This window comes from Triturus cristatus, chromosome 2_1 (genome assembly GCF_964204655.1).
Source record: "Triturus cristatus chromosome 2_1, aTriCri1.1, whole genome shotgun sequence".
Lineage (NCBI taxonomy): Eukaryota > Metazoa > Chordata > Amphibia > Caudata > Salamandridae > Triturus > Triturus cristatus.
In genome coordinates this window covers 51,643,220-51,656,151 of record NC_140581.1, presented here as the reverse complement: position 1 = coordinate 51,656,151, position 12,932 = coordinate 51,643,220, and positions in this window count along the sequence as shown.

Sequence of the window (12,932 nt, the reverse complement as noted above, 5' to 3'; positions counted from 1 at the left end):
ATGAATTATGTTTTATATTTCTAGTTTTACGATTTGCACATGATATATTGCACTGCCACTTTATTCCCCGTAAACAAACCAAGAATAACTTAAAGGGGAAAAAGGCCTTTATGTGTAGAAGGGCTTGAAATTAACTTTGTAAATATTGACCAAAGATTAGATTATTTTTGCCACAATTATATTATCTAATATCGTGGGCAATTAGAATTTGATTAATTTAATGTTTGATTGTATTTTATATTTTTAAACTGATGTTTTTTTCTAACTTTTTATGGCTTATATAAATTGAAGGATGTAATCATGGAAATGCTTTTAAGATATTGGATATCAAAATAAAGCTATTTTTTTTATTTTTTATTTGATTTATCTGTTCAGCACATGATGTTTGGACATTTAAAACATTCTTCGTTCTTCTTTGCAACTTTCCACAATGGTATACTAATATTTTCCATTAAAATACACAATGTAACAAAGAGGGACCACTTATTTTTTTCTTACTTCTTAAAACATTCACCACTAGCTTTCTAATCTCATTCCCTCTAGTAAATACAGTCCATCTGATATGTATATTTTCTTATCACTGTGAAACCTTTTTAACAACCTCCCATATACATCTTCGTTTCTAATGTAAATTTTTTAAAAGATTAAAAGGTTACGTACATACCATGAATTCAGTTTGTAGATTATATTATTGTTGTAGCTCTTTCTGGATAGTTATGACACTGTTAGGATTTGTACAAGCTAAGCACAATAATCGTACACCACTCTCATACAATGCAACCATGAAATGGCAACCTCTTCCACTTTGCACTCTGTGATTATGAAAAAAGCAGCAAATGAAACCATGACTTTCATTTTAGACTACACTATCCCCACTTGTGAATGGTTAGTATCTGTTATCCCTTCCTATCCCTTTCAAAAAGAAATTCCTAACTATGTATGTTTGCGATGTGTTCCGGATGATCGCGGAGAAATTGCAAAAAAAAACAAGAGTTCAAGCCTAAATATAGCTTTATTATTAAAAAAAAATTAAATACTACACAGCAGTTGATTACATAGTCCTGAGTTGGAAATGAAAGCTTCCCGTTATTTAAATTATGTCATCACTCCTCAACTTAAAAAAAAAATTCTGACTCTTTAAAATCCTCCCCCAATACACTCTTAGCTCAGTGTACCTAGCAACCCAGTGAAACCAGTAGGTCACAAGTTCATAGCACATTCTAGAAGGAACATTCTACTTCCCAATAAAATACAGCAGGTGTGCTTTACTCCACAGTTTCAAAAGCATGTCTATTTCTGTATGACATTTCTTTTCTTAAACAACATCCAATAATAAGGCTTCTTGCTAGGGCAACCCTCACATTACCTATGTTATTCACTTTCATGCTGACAAATGTGCATATTACTTGGTTTTGCCAGAGAGGGTAAAGTTTCATCAGTTGCTGGCTTTAGTTAAATCCATTGTGTTTTCCCAAGCTCCTCACCTCATGATTGTGCACTGTGGTGGCAATGACCTAGGCACATTGGCTGGGGTAGGGCTGGAATTCCTAATAAAAAAACTTTACTCTAGCATATGTCAAAGACAGAAATGGAAGTGGTTGAATCAATTCTGTCCATAAATTGACAAAGGCAGGAGACATGTTGATAAAAGTGTTTCTGCATTCACAGAGACCATCGCTTTGGGCTGTATCTAAAACAACAATCTGCATTTTGACATGCATGGAATTTATAGAATTGATGGAGGGCACTTTACAGATAAAGGCAACAGGGTGTTTCTAAGTCACCTACAACTGTGCATCTGGTCTCATGTAAAGGAACCATATACACTCAACCAATGCAGCAACTCTTGTCAGAGCCACCATAGTACCCGATATATTGTGACTTTTTTCGAAAGTGTTTTTTTCTTTTAGTTTTAGAGACCTTAGTGATGATGTCATGATCCCTGTGGAGACATCCTGAAAACTGGAAACAAAATCTGACATTCAATGAACACCAACACATTAAAAAATAATATGCAAAAAATCCATTCTGAATATTGCACTACACATCATGTTTAAACTCATATTTTTGTACTAAGTTTCTTAATAATCCATATTTTTGACCTATTTTTGTGGTTATTCGGGACTTCGTGATGACGTTGTTAACCACAAACATCATGCCTTTTTCATAAAGTCTAAAACATATGTATCCACACATAATACAGTATTTTACACACTAGGGATGTATTACTGTACACTTTAAATTTGTGTTTTTCTAGTGTATTTCTAGAAACCTATTTTCGTTTGTGCAAAGAGACCAGAGACCCTGCGGTTACAGTGGGAAAGCAGAAAGCAAAAGCAGGAATTTAATAGCCACCACCAAATAAAAATATTGTACCTATAAAATCAATGCTAACCATCACAGTAGATGAATCACTATATAAATAACTCTATAAAAACATTAATCACAGTCTCAATATCTCTATAACAATGCTAATTAATGATTTACCGGGGACCGCACTGGCTGTCACGTTGTCGTCACAAATATTGAGCCATGATTCAACAAATACATTTTGGACATATAACTTGTGTCACCAACACCCTCATTTCCCCAACGTGGGGTCAGAGTACCTCTACTCTGATCCCTTATATTAGCTTTCTGCCAACATTTTTACCCCCTGGAACCGTTCCTGTGCAATAAAATGGCGGCAGCACCTTTCTGTTCAGGTTCTGCCCAGCCAATCAGAGCATTTCCATTAGCCGGTACATTCGCGATTAATCATAAAACCGTAGAAAAATATCCATGGCCAGAGATATCACTATAAATCTAAACTTACATTTATCAACAACTACTGAACGGATTTACACCAAATCAGCAAAAGGAGCTTCATTGAATCAACATCTACCTCCCTGCCAAATTTGGTGTCAGTTCAGCGGTTTGAGGTGTGGGCTATATATTTGGTTTAATCCCTAGTCCTCTCTTTTAACCTTTCTCCCTGAGACCACTCAATAAAGTTTTAGTGGATCCACTGAGACATTTTTCATTACTACCTCACCACAAAACTATTCCATTGTTCGAGCAAAGGAGGACATCAGGGGAAGAGGTGGCATGACTTAAAGAAGAGGGTCAAGAGGCTGGCCTCCAGGAACCACCTTCTGGGAGGAGAAGGTGCATTTCATCCTTCAGCCTGTGGGATTGGAGATTGACAAGTAGCACCTCCACAACTCACTATTATTTACACTTTATAAACACACACATCACAGCAATTGCCATTGTAATGTGCAACTGCTGTACAAACATGCCATATGTCCTGTTGTCAAAACACCAACCAATATGTACTACTCTTGTTTGTTCTAAACCACATGTCATCCATCTTGAAGCTGGACTTCAGCTCACATGCAGGTATCCATTGCTCCTGTCTGGGGGGCTTGGAGACTGAAATCACTACATCTACCATCAGGCCCTCTTGTTCTAACACCAACCAAGATGTACTTCTGCTGTTTGTTCTAAACCATCTTGCACCTGAACTTCAGCTTACATGCAGGTAGCGATTTCTCATGTCTGGTGGGGCGGTATACTGAACTCACCACATCTACCCAGTGGAGGGTCCTCCGCTTAGGAGGAGGAGCATTTCCCCACTGCTTTATGCAGTGTACAAAAATGGAAAAATAAAATTATAATTACCTGAGGTTATTATCATTTTATTTTTTCTATTTGCGGCGTCTTTGTGTGGCGGGGATGCACTCAGAGCAGGGGGAGGAGTGGTTTTCACTCCCTACGTGAGCATGAGTGATTGGCCAGCCAAACAATTATGGACACATAGCATGTCCTCCAGGAAGGCTGCATTACAGCCTGTGTGGAGAACAAGCCCACCCCTCCAGGCCTTGGAAGAGCACAGTGTAACAAAACTCAGACCAATCACAATGTGGCATTGCACTGAGCACCACATTCACTTGTCAATAAAATAATATGGTTGCCTATATGTTTTGATAACATGCTGTAATGTTTGAAGTCCTAGGTTGCACTGCCATATATACCACTACTACATATATGGTGAAGAGGGTTTCCAAGTTGTACTGGCAATTTTCAACATTATATCATATGTTGATCAATATAATGACAATGTGAAAAAATAAGGGGTAGATAGAGTATGTGTCAGCATGAATTGTAGCATGCAGTCATGCATAGGTGAGTCACACATCAACATTGACATCCATAATACACAGGTCTAATGTGGAAGAACTGACACACATGCTTGTACGTGCTTTGAAGACTTTTGGGAAGTGTATGCAGTCAAGAGATGTGCACAGGTGTATCTGTGTATGTCCATTATGTGGCCGGTGAGGCACCTCAGGGAGTGGTATTACAAAATGTTTGGCTCATTTGTCCTTCAGCAGTCTGAGCTACATTGGTATATGTGTTAGCTGTCTATTATTTTTCAGGTTAATAGACTCCCCTAGTCAACATGAGTAGTCCTGCTTTATGGAGTCCACATCAACAAACCTTCCTATACAGCAAATGTTCAGATGTCATTTAAATGTTTAATAATGTTGTTAAGTACGCAGTCATACAGCAGTCAATATAAACAGGGAATGTTCTGTAACAGGCTAAACTACAATGGACATTTACCAGTGGCGTAGTGAGGGATGACAAATCCAGGATTAGTTTGCCAGCACCCCCCTGCTCTTACGGCCACCACGGACAGCACAAAGTCTAGCTACACCACTGACATTTACCCTGCCTAATGACACCAAATGGTCATGCCAGGTCTGCATAGAATGGTATGTGGTGCATTGTGCATCTCCCTAGCCTACTGTCACTGACATCATCTGGCTTTCAAAAGGATTAATAGTGGCACACCGTGTATGATCTGCATTTGACAATGATGGTCAGATTGTTACTCTGGCGATACAACCACGTCTCTGTAGGATGGCCCCATCTGGCGTAAATGTAGTGTGTCACTGAAACCTGAGCTGAAGCTGATTGCAGGGCCTTATGACAATGGGTAGTGTAGGTATAAATGGATGCATTCCATTAGATGAGATAGTTTACCGTTGTCATGAGCTAAAGGCCTAGGCTTACATCATGAGGACAACACTTGTTATGGCTTGACAATCTTATTTATCAGCCATTGAGTGATGTGTTGTGTACTGAAATGTTTGTGTACTGTGTTCAGGCTGTTACAACTTAAATTTTTCAAATTTTTTTTTTAGCATCAACCCAGGGCAGTGAAGGAGACAGAGACGAGACAGGTAGGGTGCAGGTGGACATCGCTGTTCCATACTACCAAGAGACATAGAATGACCCAGTGGCCTGCAGGATGATCGGAGTGTCGCAGAGGAACTGCAGGATGACTCATCTATATCTTCATCTGGCTCTAGTGAACATTCAGTGGTGGTGGTAGACTACCCTGGACATCAGTCTGCTACATCTGTATTCACCAACCACCCACCATCTCTATCTTCCCTGCTGCTCTCCAGACAGCTGTCAGGCCTACCCCCCTAATCAGAGAAGAGACTCCTTCACCCCAGGCACCTCACCCCTGCCTCTGTCTCTTTAGCTGTCCTGAGTGTGGAGGCTTTTGACCTTCTGAGGTAGATCTGTGTGGGTCAGACAGCAGTGCTGAATGCAGTCCAGGTGCAAACATTGCATCAAAACCTGATGGTGTCGTACCTGGAGGGATGTCACGCTGACATGTCTGACTTACAGACATTATTTCAGGCTCTGGCTTTCACACTCACAGCAGACTTCCAACATTACCATTTTTCCAGCCCACCTCCTACCCCTTCTCCAACCACTTTCCACAACCTGTCCAAAGCACATGCTAACATCACTCAACTACATCAATAGTCACATGTAGCACACACAAAGACACACACAATTTGACTAAAAACAGCCAACTAACTCAACATGCAGTCACTACACTCACCATTGCTTCTACGTCAAGACACACTGATACCACAGCCACAACACCAGCCACAGACACTATCATCATCAGGCAGACAGGCGTAACACCCAAAACAACAGCCACAGACACTAACACCATCATACAGACACCACACCCACAACACCACCCACAGACTCTATCACAACAACATGCACAGAAGCCACAGATAGAATACCAGTCACCTACACTTTTACCATCAGACAGATAGACTGTCAGGATCCGATAGCCAGCACGCCGACTGCCGTGACCCCATACGCAGCAGCTCGGAACACATCCGTTCTGAGACTACAAGTCCCGGCGGGTGTTGCGAGAGACGTATAACGTGACTCGCGCAACGCCCGTCGCGGACGTAAAAAGGGCAAAGGTCGACTCCTTCGGAGCTGATAATTCTTCCGGACTTGATGCTACAGAGAAACCCCGCATTTGGAGAGAGGAGCTCGGAGGCATACGGAATCGGGCAGCGCGAGGGCTGCACACACGCCCGGAGACTTCCAACTACTGAGGTAGCCGTGTTTTAGCTGGTCCTTACTGCGGCTCCTCAGAGGACCGAGACCCGAAACCAGAGGGTCTCATGGACAGGAACGTTTGGGGTGTTTCCCTTGGCAACAAAACTCTTGAGCTATCGCGCCCCTCTGTTGGAGAGACCGGCTGGTCTCATGCAGAAGAGCGGTCCTAATCTTAAGGCCACTCACCCATTTGGAGAGTGCGAGTGATTCTCAGCCCTGACTTTACCCTCGTGGCTGGAGATCTCTCTAACTGACAAATACATGTGGCAAAATTACCTATCGTTCATTCACTGCCTTGTGAGGCAGTAAAGACAAACCATCATTTGGTGTGCATTGACTTGTGTGGAATATCTGATGCATGTTTCCTGCATTTATTGGCAGATGCAAGGCATGTAGAAAGGCACATTCCCGCAGCCAGTCCTCATTATTGTTTCTTTTCTTGTGTTCCAGTTATTAGACATAGGAGAGAGCATCAACAAGAAGGGGTGGTGCCATACCCGCTGGGCATGAGAATAGTGTTTCATACGCAAGTGGGTATATGCAAATGAAAAGACTGAGACATGTCGTGTTCCATGTGTTCTCCTCACTGAAGTGCTGATCCCATATGTGTGGTCTTTGTTTCTTTTGTTTTATATAAGTTGCCTGAAACCTCTTGCATCTGCCTCTTGCTCTCCCCTATAAGTTAAGCCGTACCTTCTTTGCTTTTCAGGTGAGCTGGCGCGACAGAGTATGTAATGCTGGTTTTCATGTCAACAGTTCATACCGGATTATATAGACACAGGTCTCATATGGTGTTTGTCTTTTCTTGTTTTCAGATCTCCCTCCCTGCAGTCCCCACCCTTTCCTTCCCCCGCTCAATTACCCCAACAGTCCGTGTTCACTTACATGCCGGACTTGGGGTTGTCCAGAGGTGGGCCCCTTTAGAGCATCAACACAGCCCTGGGGTCATCAGAACGGAGGAACCTGACATAGTCACCACACCTACAACACAAGTCACATACTCTATCATAGCAGCAAACAAAAAGCCGAAAGGCACAACACCAGCCACAGACACTACCACCATCAGACAGGCAGACACCACACCCACAACAGCCACACAACCATCACAAACTTCAAAACATAATCCACATCCAATCAAATATCATCCATCACATACCCAGAAATATCCATTCACTTCACACTCATCCACATCTCAATCCTCACATCCATCTACCTTCAAAATCCAACCCCAGGCCATTCCTTCTCCCCAGAGTCACCAAGTGTTAGAAATGGGGGTCTCTGGTTGGCAGTGGATGGCCACTGTCCAAGCAGGGACCCTTCTTTCTAAGTCAGAGTGAAGGGTTGCACCCCTTTGACAACCCCAGCTCCACCCTGTGGTAACGTAGCATGAGCAGTTAGGCTAATCTCAGAGGCAGTGTGTTAAGCATCTATGACCATCCACAGTAATACAGTGAGGAACACTACAAAGGGACACAACACAGGTGGTTATCAAAAATAGTTATCTTTATATATAGGCTTATCACAAGACCAAATAACGAGGAAGCCACAATACTGTACAAAAATAATACTTTCTTGATGCTGCAAAAATAGTTCAAATGGGGAATGCAAAGTTCAGTTCAGGGCAGTGGTCTCCGTGACCCTTTTGCTCACAGTTCCTGGATGTTGGTGTCAATAATCCACAAAATGCCGCTACGGTGTGATAGTGATGTTTTTCCTCACGCTCTTGGTCACGGTGGCTCGCAAACAGATCTTAGCGATGGTTTTCGAGGCCCGCAAACGTGCGGGACGATGATCAGGTCAGCGAGCATTCAGCGGCAGCAGCGTGATGGATTTCTGAGCGCTCTTCGGCTGCGGCGGCCCGCAAACGGGCGATAGCGATGATTTCGAGGCCCGCAAACTTGCGGGGCGATGATTTGGTCAGCGAGCACTCAGCGGCAGCCGTGCGACGGATTTCTTGATGCTCCTCGGCTGCTGCGGCTTGCAAACGGGCGATAGCGATGATTTCAAGGCCGCAATCGTGCGGGGCGATGATTTGGGCAGCGAGCACTCAGAGGCAGCCGTGCGATGGATTTCTTGATGCTCCTCGGCTGTGGCGGCTCGCTAACATGCTTTAGCAATGAAATGAAGTCTACTGGGCCTGAGACTTCAGTCAGGAGGCTAGTTCTCTCTCTAGCCCTTGGGTGATTGCAGGTTCAAGATTAAAAAGTTCTCTTACAGCTCCTTTTCCCTCTTCTTTCCAGTCCAATGACAACTACTGCAGGCCAATCCAGGGAACAGCACACAGCACAAGGACAGTCCTCTCCTGCAGTTTTTCTTCAGTTCCACGGACAGAGGTTGGTCTTGAGATCCATCCAGGGGCAAAACAAATTGTAGGGGTTTCAGAACAGATATTTATACCCCAAAAGTCTTTGTTCTCAGAAGCTAAAAGTCACTGAACCCAGCCAGAACCAGTTCTGCCCAACCCTGGAGCACTTTGTTTACCAGGCTGCCTCCTTCCTTTCAGAAAGTGGGGGTCTGCCATCAGACGCACAGTGGGAGGTGGAGCCAGCATTCACCTTGCCAGACACAGCCCTATTCAGGTCCAGGAGCTACCCACCACCCCCCCACACTCCAATGCAGATCTCTCTATTCAACCCAGGTCTGACTCAGCCTGCCCTGTCCCTGCAAAACCAGACAGCCAATACACATAACAGCAGAGCACACTGGAAGGCTTAGGCAAGAAAGTACCTATACTCTAAAAGTGGTAGTTTCAAACACAGAATATAAAAACTAAACTTCACTAAAATATGTATTTTAATAGTCTGAGCTCAGGCATAATAAATTATTTTTTCTACCACATTCTATGGGTCAGTTAGGACTATAGAATATAATAGCCAAACCTCCCATTCTGGCCTATGGAGAACAGGTAGCCTTACAGTAGTGAAAAACGAAATTGGGTGTAATTCACTACCAGGACATGCTACACACGTCCCTCAAAATCTTCGTAACTATCATTCTTCTCTGTTTGGTCAAACATTCCCAGACTTCTGAAGCCTATTACACTGCAATTACCTCATGAAGACCTCAGAGGAAACAAACAAAAAACAATCATCTCACCCCTTTCAAATTAACCTAAACCAGGAGTGCCTCCACCCATCCAGCAGCGCACATGTTAAAGTTATATCCTATGTTGGTCTTGCCACATGCCATGTCCTGCAGTGAATCAGCCACTTCCCAACCCAGTTGTCATCCCACAAATCTCCAGCACATGCTGCCCCAAGCACAAGATAATACTACTTCAAAGCCATGCCTCTAAATCTTTTCCCCCATCCTTTCCTCTTTTACCTCCTACAGGTTCTTTGTTCAGAAGAGAAAGTAGAAACCTGCAAAATAAACCGGGAAACCTTACCAAATACACTCACACCACTAAGAGACAGTAACTGAGACTAAATAACTGATCCTTCTAATGCTCACTCAAACTCAAACTATTTAAGCTAAAGTTCTTCAAAGCTGAGCCAATCTACAGACAAGCCAAACAAAAGGCTTCTAGCTTGTGTTTCAAAGACATACACCTCTCACAAAAATTGCCATGTCTCAGCGCTCTCTTAACCCATTTTCCATTATCAATGAATCACTAAACCATGTATTTAAAAGAAATCATACACCCCCAAATAAATGTTTTATATTCCTCTAATTCTTCCTGATAATACTTCTTGCATAATAGCCCTTCAAAACAATGAATGAAAGAGATGTTTAAAGAGTGCAAGTGCTGATTTAAAAGGAGGGATCAGACAAGTGCATAGGTCAGAAAGGACTGGAAAGTTACAGCTCACCAAACAGCTCTGTTTTCCACTGTGCTTTGAACAGGCTTTCAGTAGAGATGGATCAAAGGGAGGGTGGCAGAGCATTCAAGAAACTGGGAGCCTGAACAGAGAAAGAACTATCCAGGATCTGACTTTGTGGAATCTGGGAATGCATAAAAGGTTGTGGTTAGAAAAGCAGTGTGTCCTTACAAAAGAGTAGTGTTTAAGCTTGCCTTGTATGTAGCTGGAACCCTTCAGGTGGAAAGCTCTGTGTTTTGAATTTTATCCTAGATCTGATCAGTAGCAAGTGTAGTTCTTTGAGCCTTTGTCTTATAGAATGACATTTGGGGATATTCAAAATGAGCCTGGCATTCGCATTTTGTAGATGCTTCAGTAGGGAGAACAGATTCTGGGTGACACCTAGATAGAGAACGTTGGTATAATCCAGTCTGGAGGTGATTAGTACATGCACAGTCCCCTTGTGAGTACCTAGGGAAAGATATTTTAGAAGCTTTCTTAAACCCTTCTTGCGTCGGATGGCCGGGGGCTCTCTGACTCACCTGTGCTCATGTGCGTCAGACGTTCCCCGGCTGTCCGATCACATGGCACAGGGATCCCTCTGGTGCTGGCACCAGAGGGATTCCCTTTCACCCCCAACAGCGTCCGGAGCTGGGAAAGAGCTTGCCAAGCTCCATAGGCTGGTGTTTTTTTCTCCCTGAAATGACGATCAGCGCCCACGTCGCGCTGACGTCATTTCAGTGAAACCAAAACTGAAATGAGCCAAGAGCCTCATTTCAGTTTTGCTTTCTACGTGCTCAGGGGGCTATCTCAGCTCCCTGAGACCGTAGAAAGCCAGGAGAGGTATTGTTGGAATGGGGAGAATCCCCTTTCCAATGGTACCCCTTCCTACTGGATCCCTGCTTGGGGATCACCCCAGGTGGCCGATCCCTAAGCAGGGATCCACCCACTAGACACAATGCGGTGGAGCGGCCCTTTGGGCAAGAGCCTTTGCTCCTCCATATTAAATTGGGTAAAAGCTGTCTTTCTCCACCCCCTGCAATGCAGATGGGGGCAGACAGCCCACTAGAAACTGGGGATTTTAAAAAAAAATATTTAGGGGTGGCGCTGCCCAAGATGCACAGGTCAATGCTCCCACTCCCCCCCAAAAAATGCACAGTCTTTCTGCCCCCTGATCTGCCCCCGCAGGGGCAGGAAGCCCACTAGGCACCAGGGACTATTATTATTTTTTATAAGTAGGGGATGATACCTCACTTGTGTGGGTAGGGCAAGGGCCTGTGACTGGGAAGAGCCAAATACATAGGGATTAAGGGTATTGCACAGAGAATTCTAGGCGCTACATTTTCATAAAAATACTTTTTTAGCCAATTCTGAATTGGAGAGCCACACAATTGAGGTATTATTTTACTCAGCAGACTGAGGTGAACTCTGTGTGGTAGGACATTTGTGTCGGCATGGTTATCCCAGAAAAACAATTTGGTAAAAGTGCTTTTTTTCTACTAAATTTTGGGTTTGCAGGGGATCCTTGATAGGAAAATGTTGGGGGATCCACGCAAGCCATACCTCCCTGGACTTCCGCAGGTGTATAGTTTTCAGAAATGTGTGGGTTTGGTAGGTTTCCATAGATGGCCGCTGAGCCCGGGTCCAAAAACCCAGGTCCCCCCTTGCAAAGTCAGGTTGTTTTGTGATAGGTAATTGGAAGTCTCCTCCATTCGTTTTGGGCCCTTGTCTGTCGCGGGTACTTGGGCCACCCACATGAGTGAGGTCTCATTTTCAATGGGTGACCTGGGGGAATGCTGGGTGGTAGGAAATTTGTGTCAGCCCAGTGGTCTCATAACTTTCCCACATAGAATTTGAGAATAAAGTGATTTTTGCAGCTACTACATTTTGGGTTTGCAGGGGATTCTGGGTAGGAAAACGTGGGGGGGAGGGAACCACACAAGCCATAACTCCCTAGACTCCCCAGGGTTTCTAGTTTTCAGAAATGTTTGGGTTTGGTAGGTTTCCCTAGATGGACGCCGAGCCCGGGGCCGAAAACCCAGGTGACCACCCTTGCAAAACCAGGTCGTTTTGTGATAGGTAATTGTGATGTCTCCACATTATGTTTGTGGCCCTTCCCTGCCATGGGCACTTGGCACCCCCACATGAGTGAGGTACAAGTCACACAATCCTGGATTCTGCTGGGTGTCCAGTTTAATATTTTTTATAGGTTTGCTAGGTTTCCCCTGGTGCTGGTAGAGCTATGTTTCAAAATCCATAGCTAGGTGCTTACAAAAAAAAAGGGTCAGTTTTACCTGTAAAAATGTGGTGTGTCCATGTTGTGTTTTGGGCCTGCATCCAGCAGGTGGAATAAGTGACTGTAGAATAGCCTGGTAATGCCAGAAAACATGCAAATATTTCCTGTGTGTGCAAAACTTGTTATTCCCTGGTAATGAGGTTGTATTATTAGTCAGAATTTTGAAATGTTGTGTCTGGTATTAGCATCCCATTTTTACCCAGGAGCTTTTAAGGAGGCCTTACGTTTCTGGGCTTTTCCTCCTCCCTTCTCCTGGGATAGCTGCCTACTCTCTTGCCTCTATTTTATGATTTTTCAATTTAACAATGAATGTGTTATTTAAACTTCCCGACTAGTTCTGCATCTCACTTCCTTATCCTTCTCTTCTCCAGCATCAAGCCTCCTTCTAATTCTCGGTTTTGAAA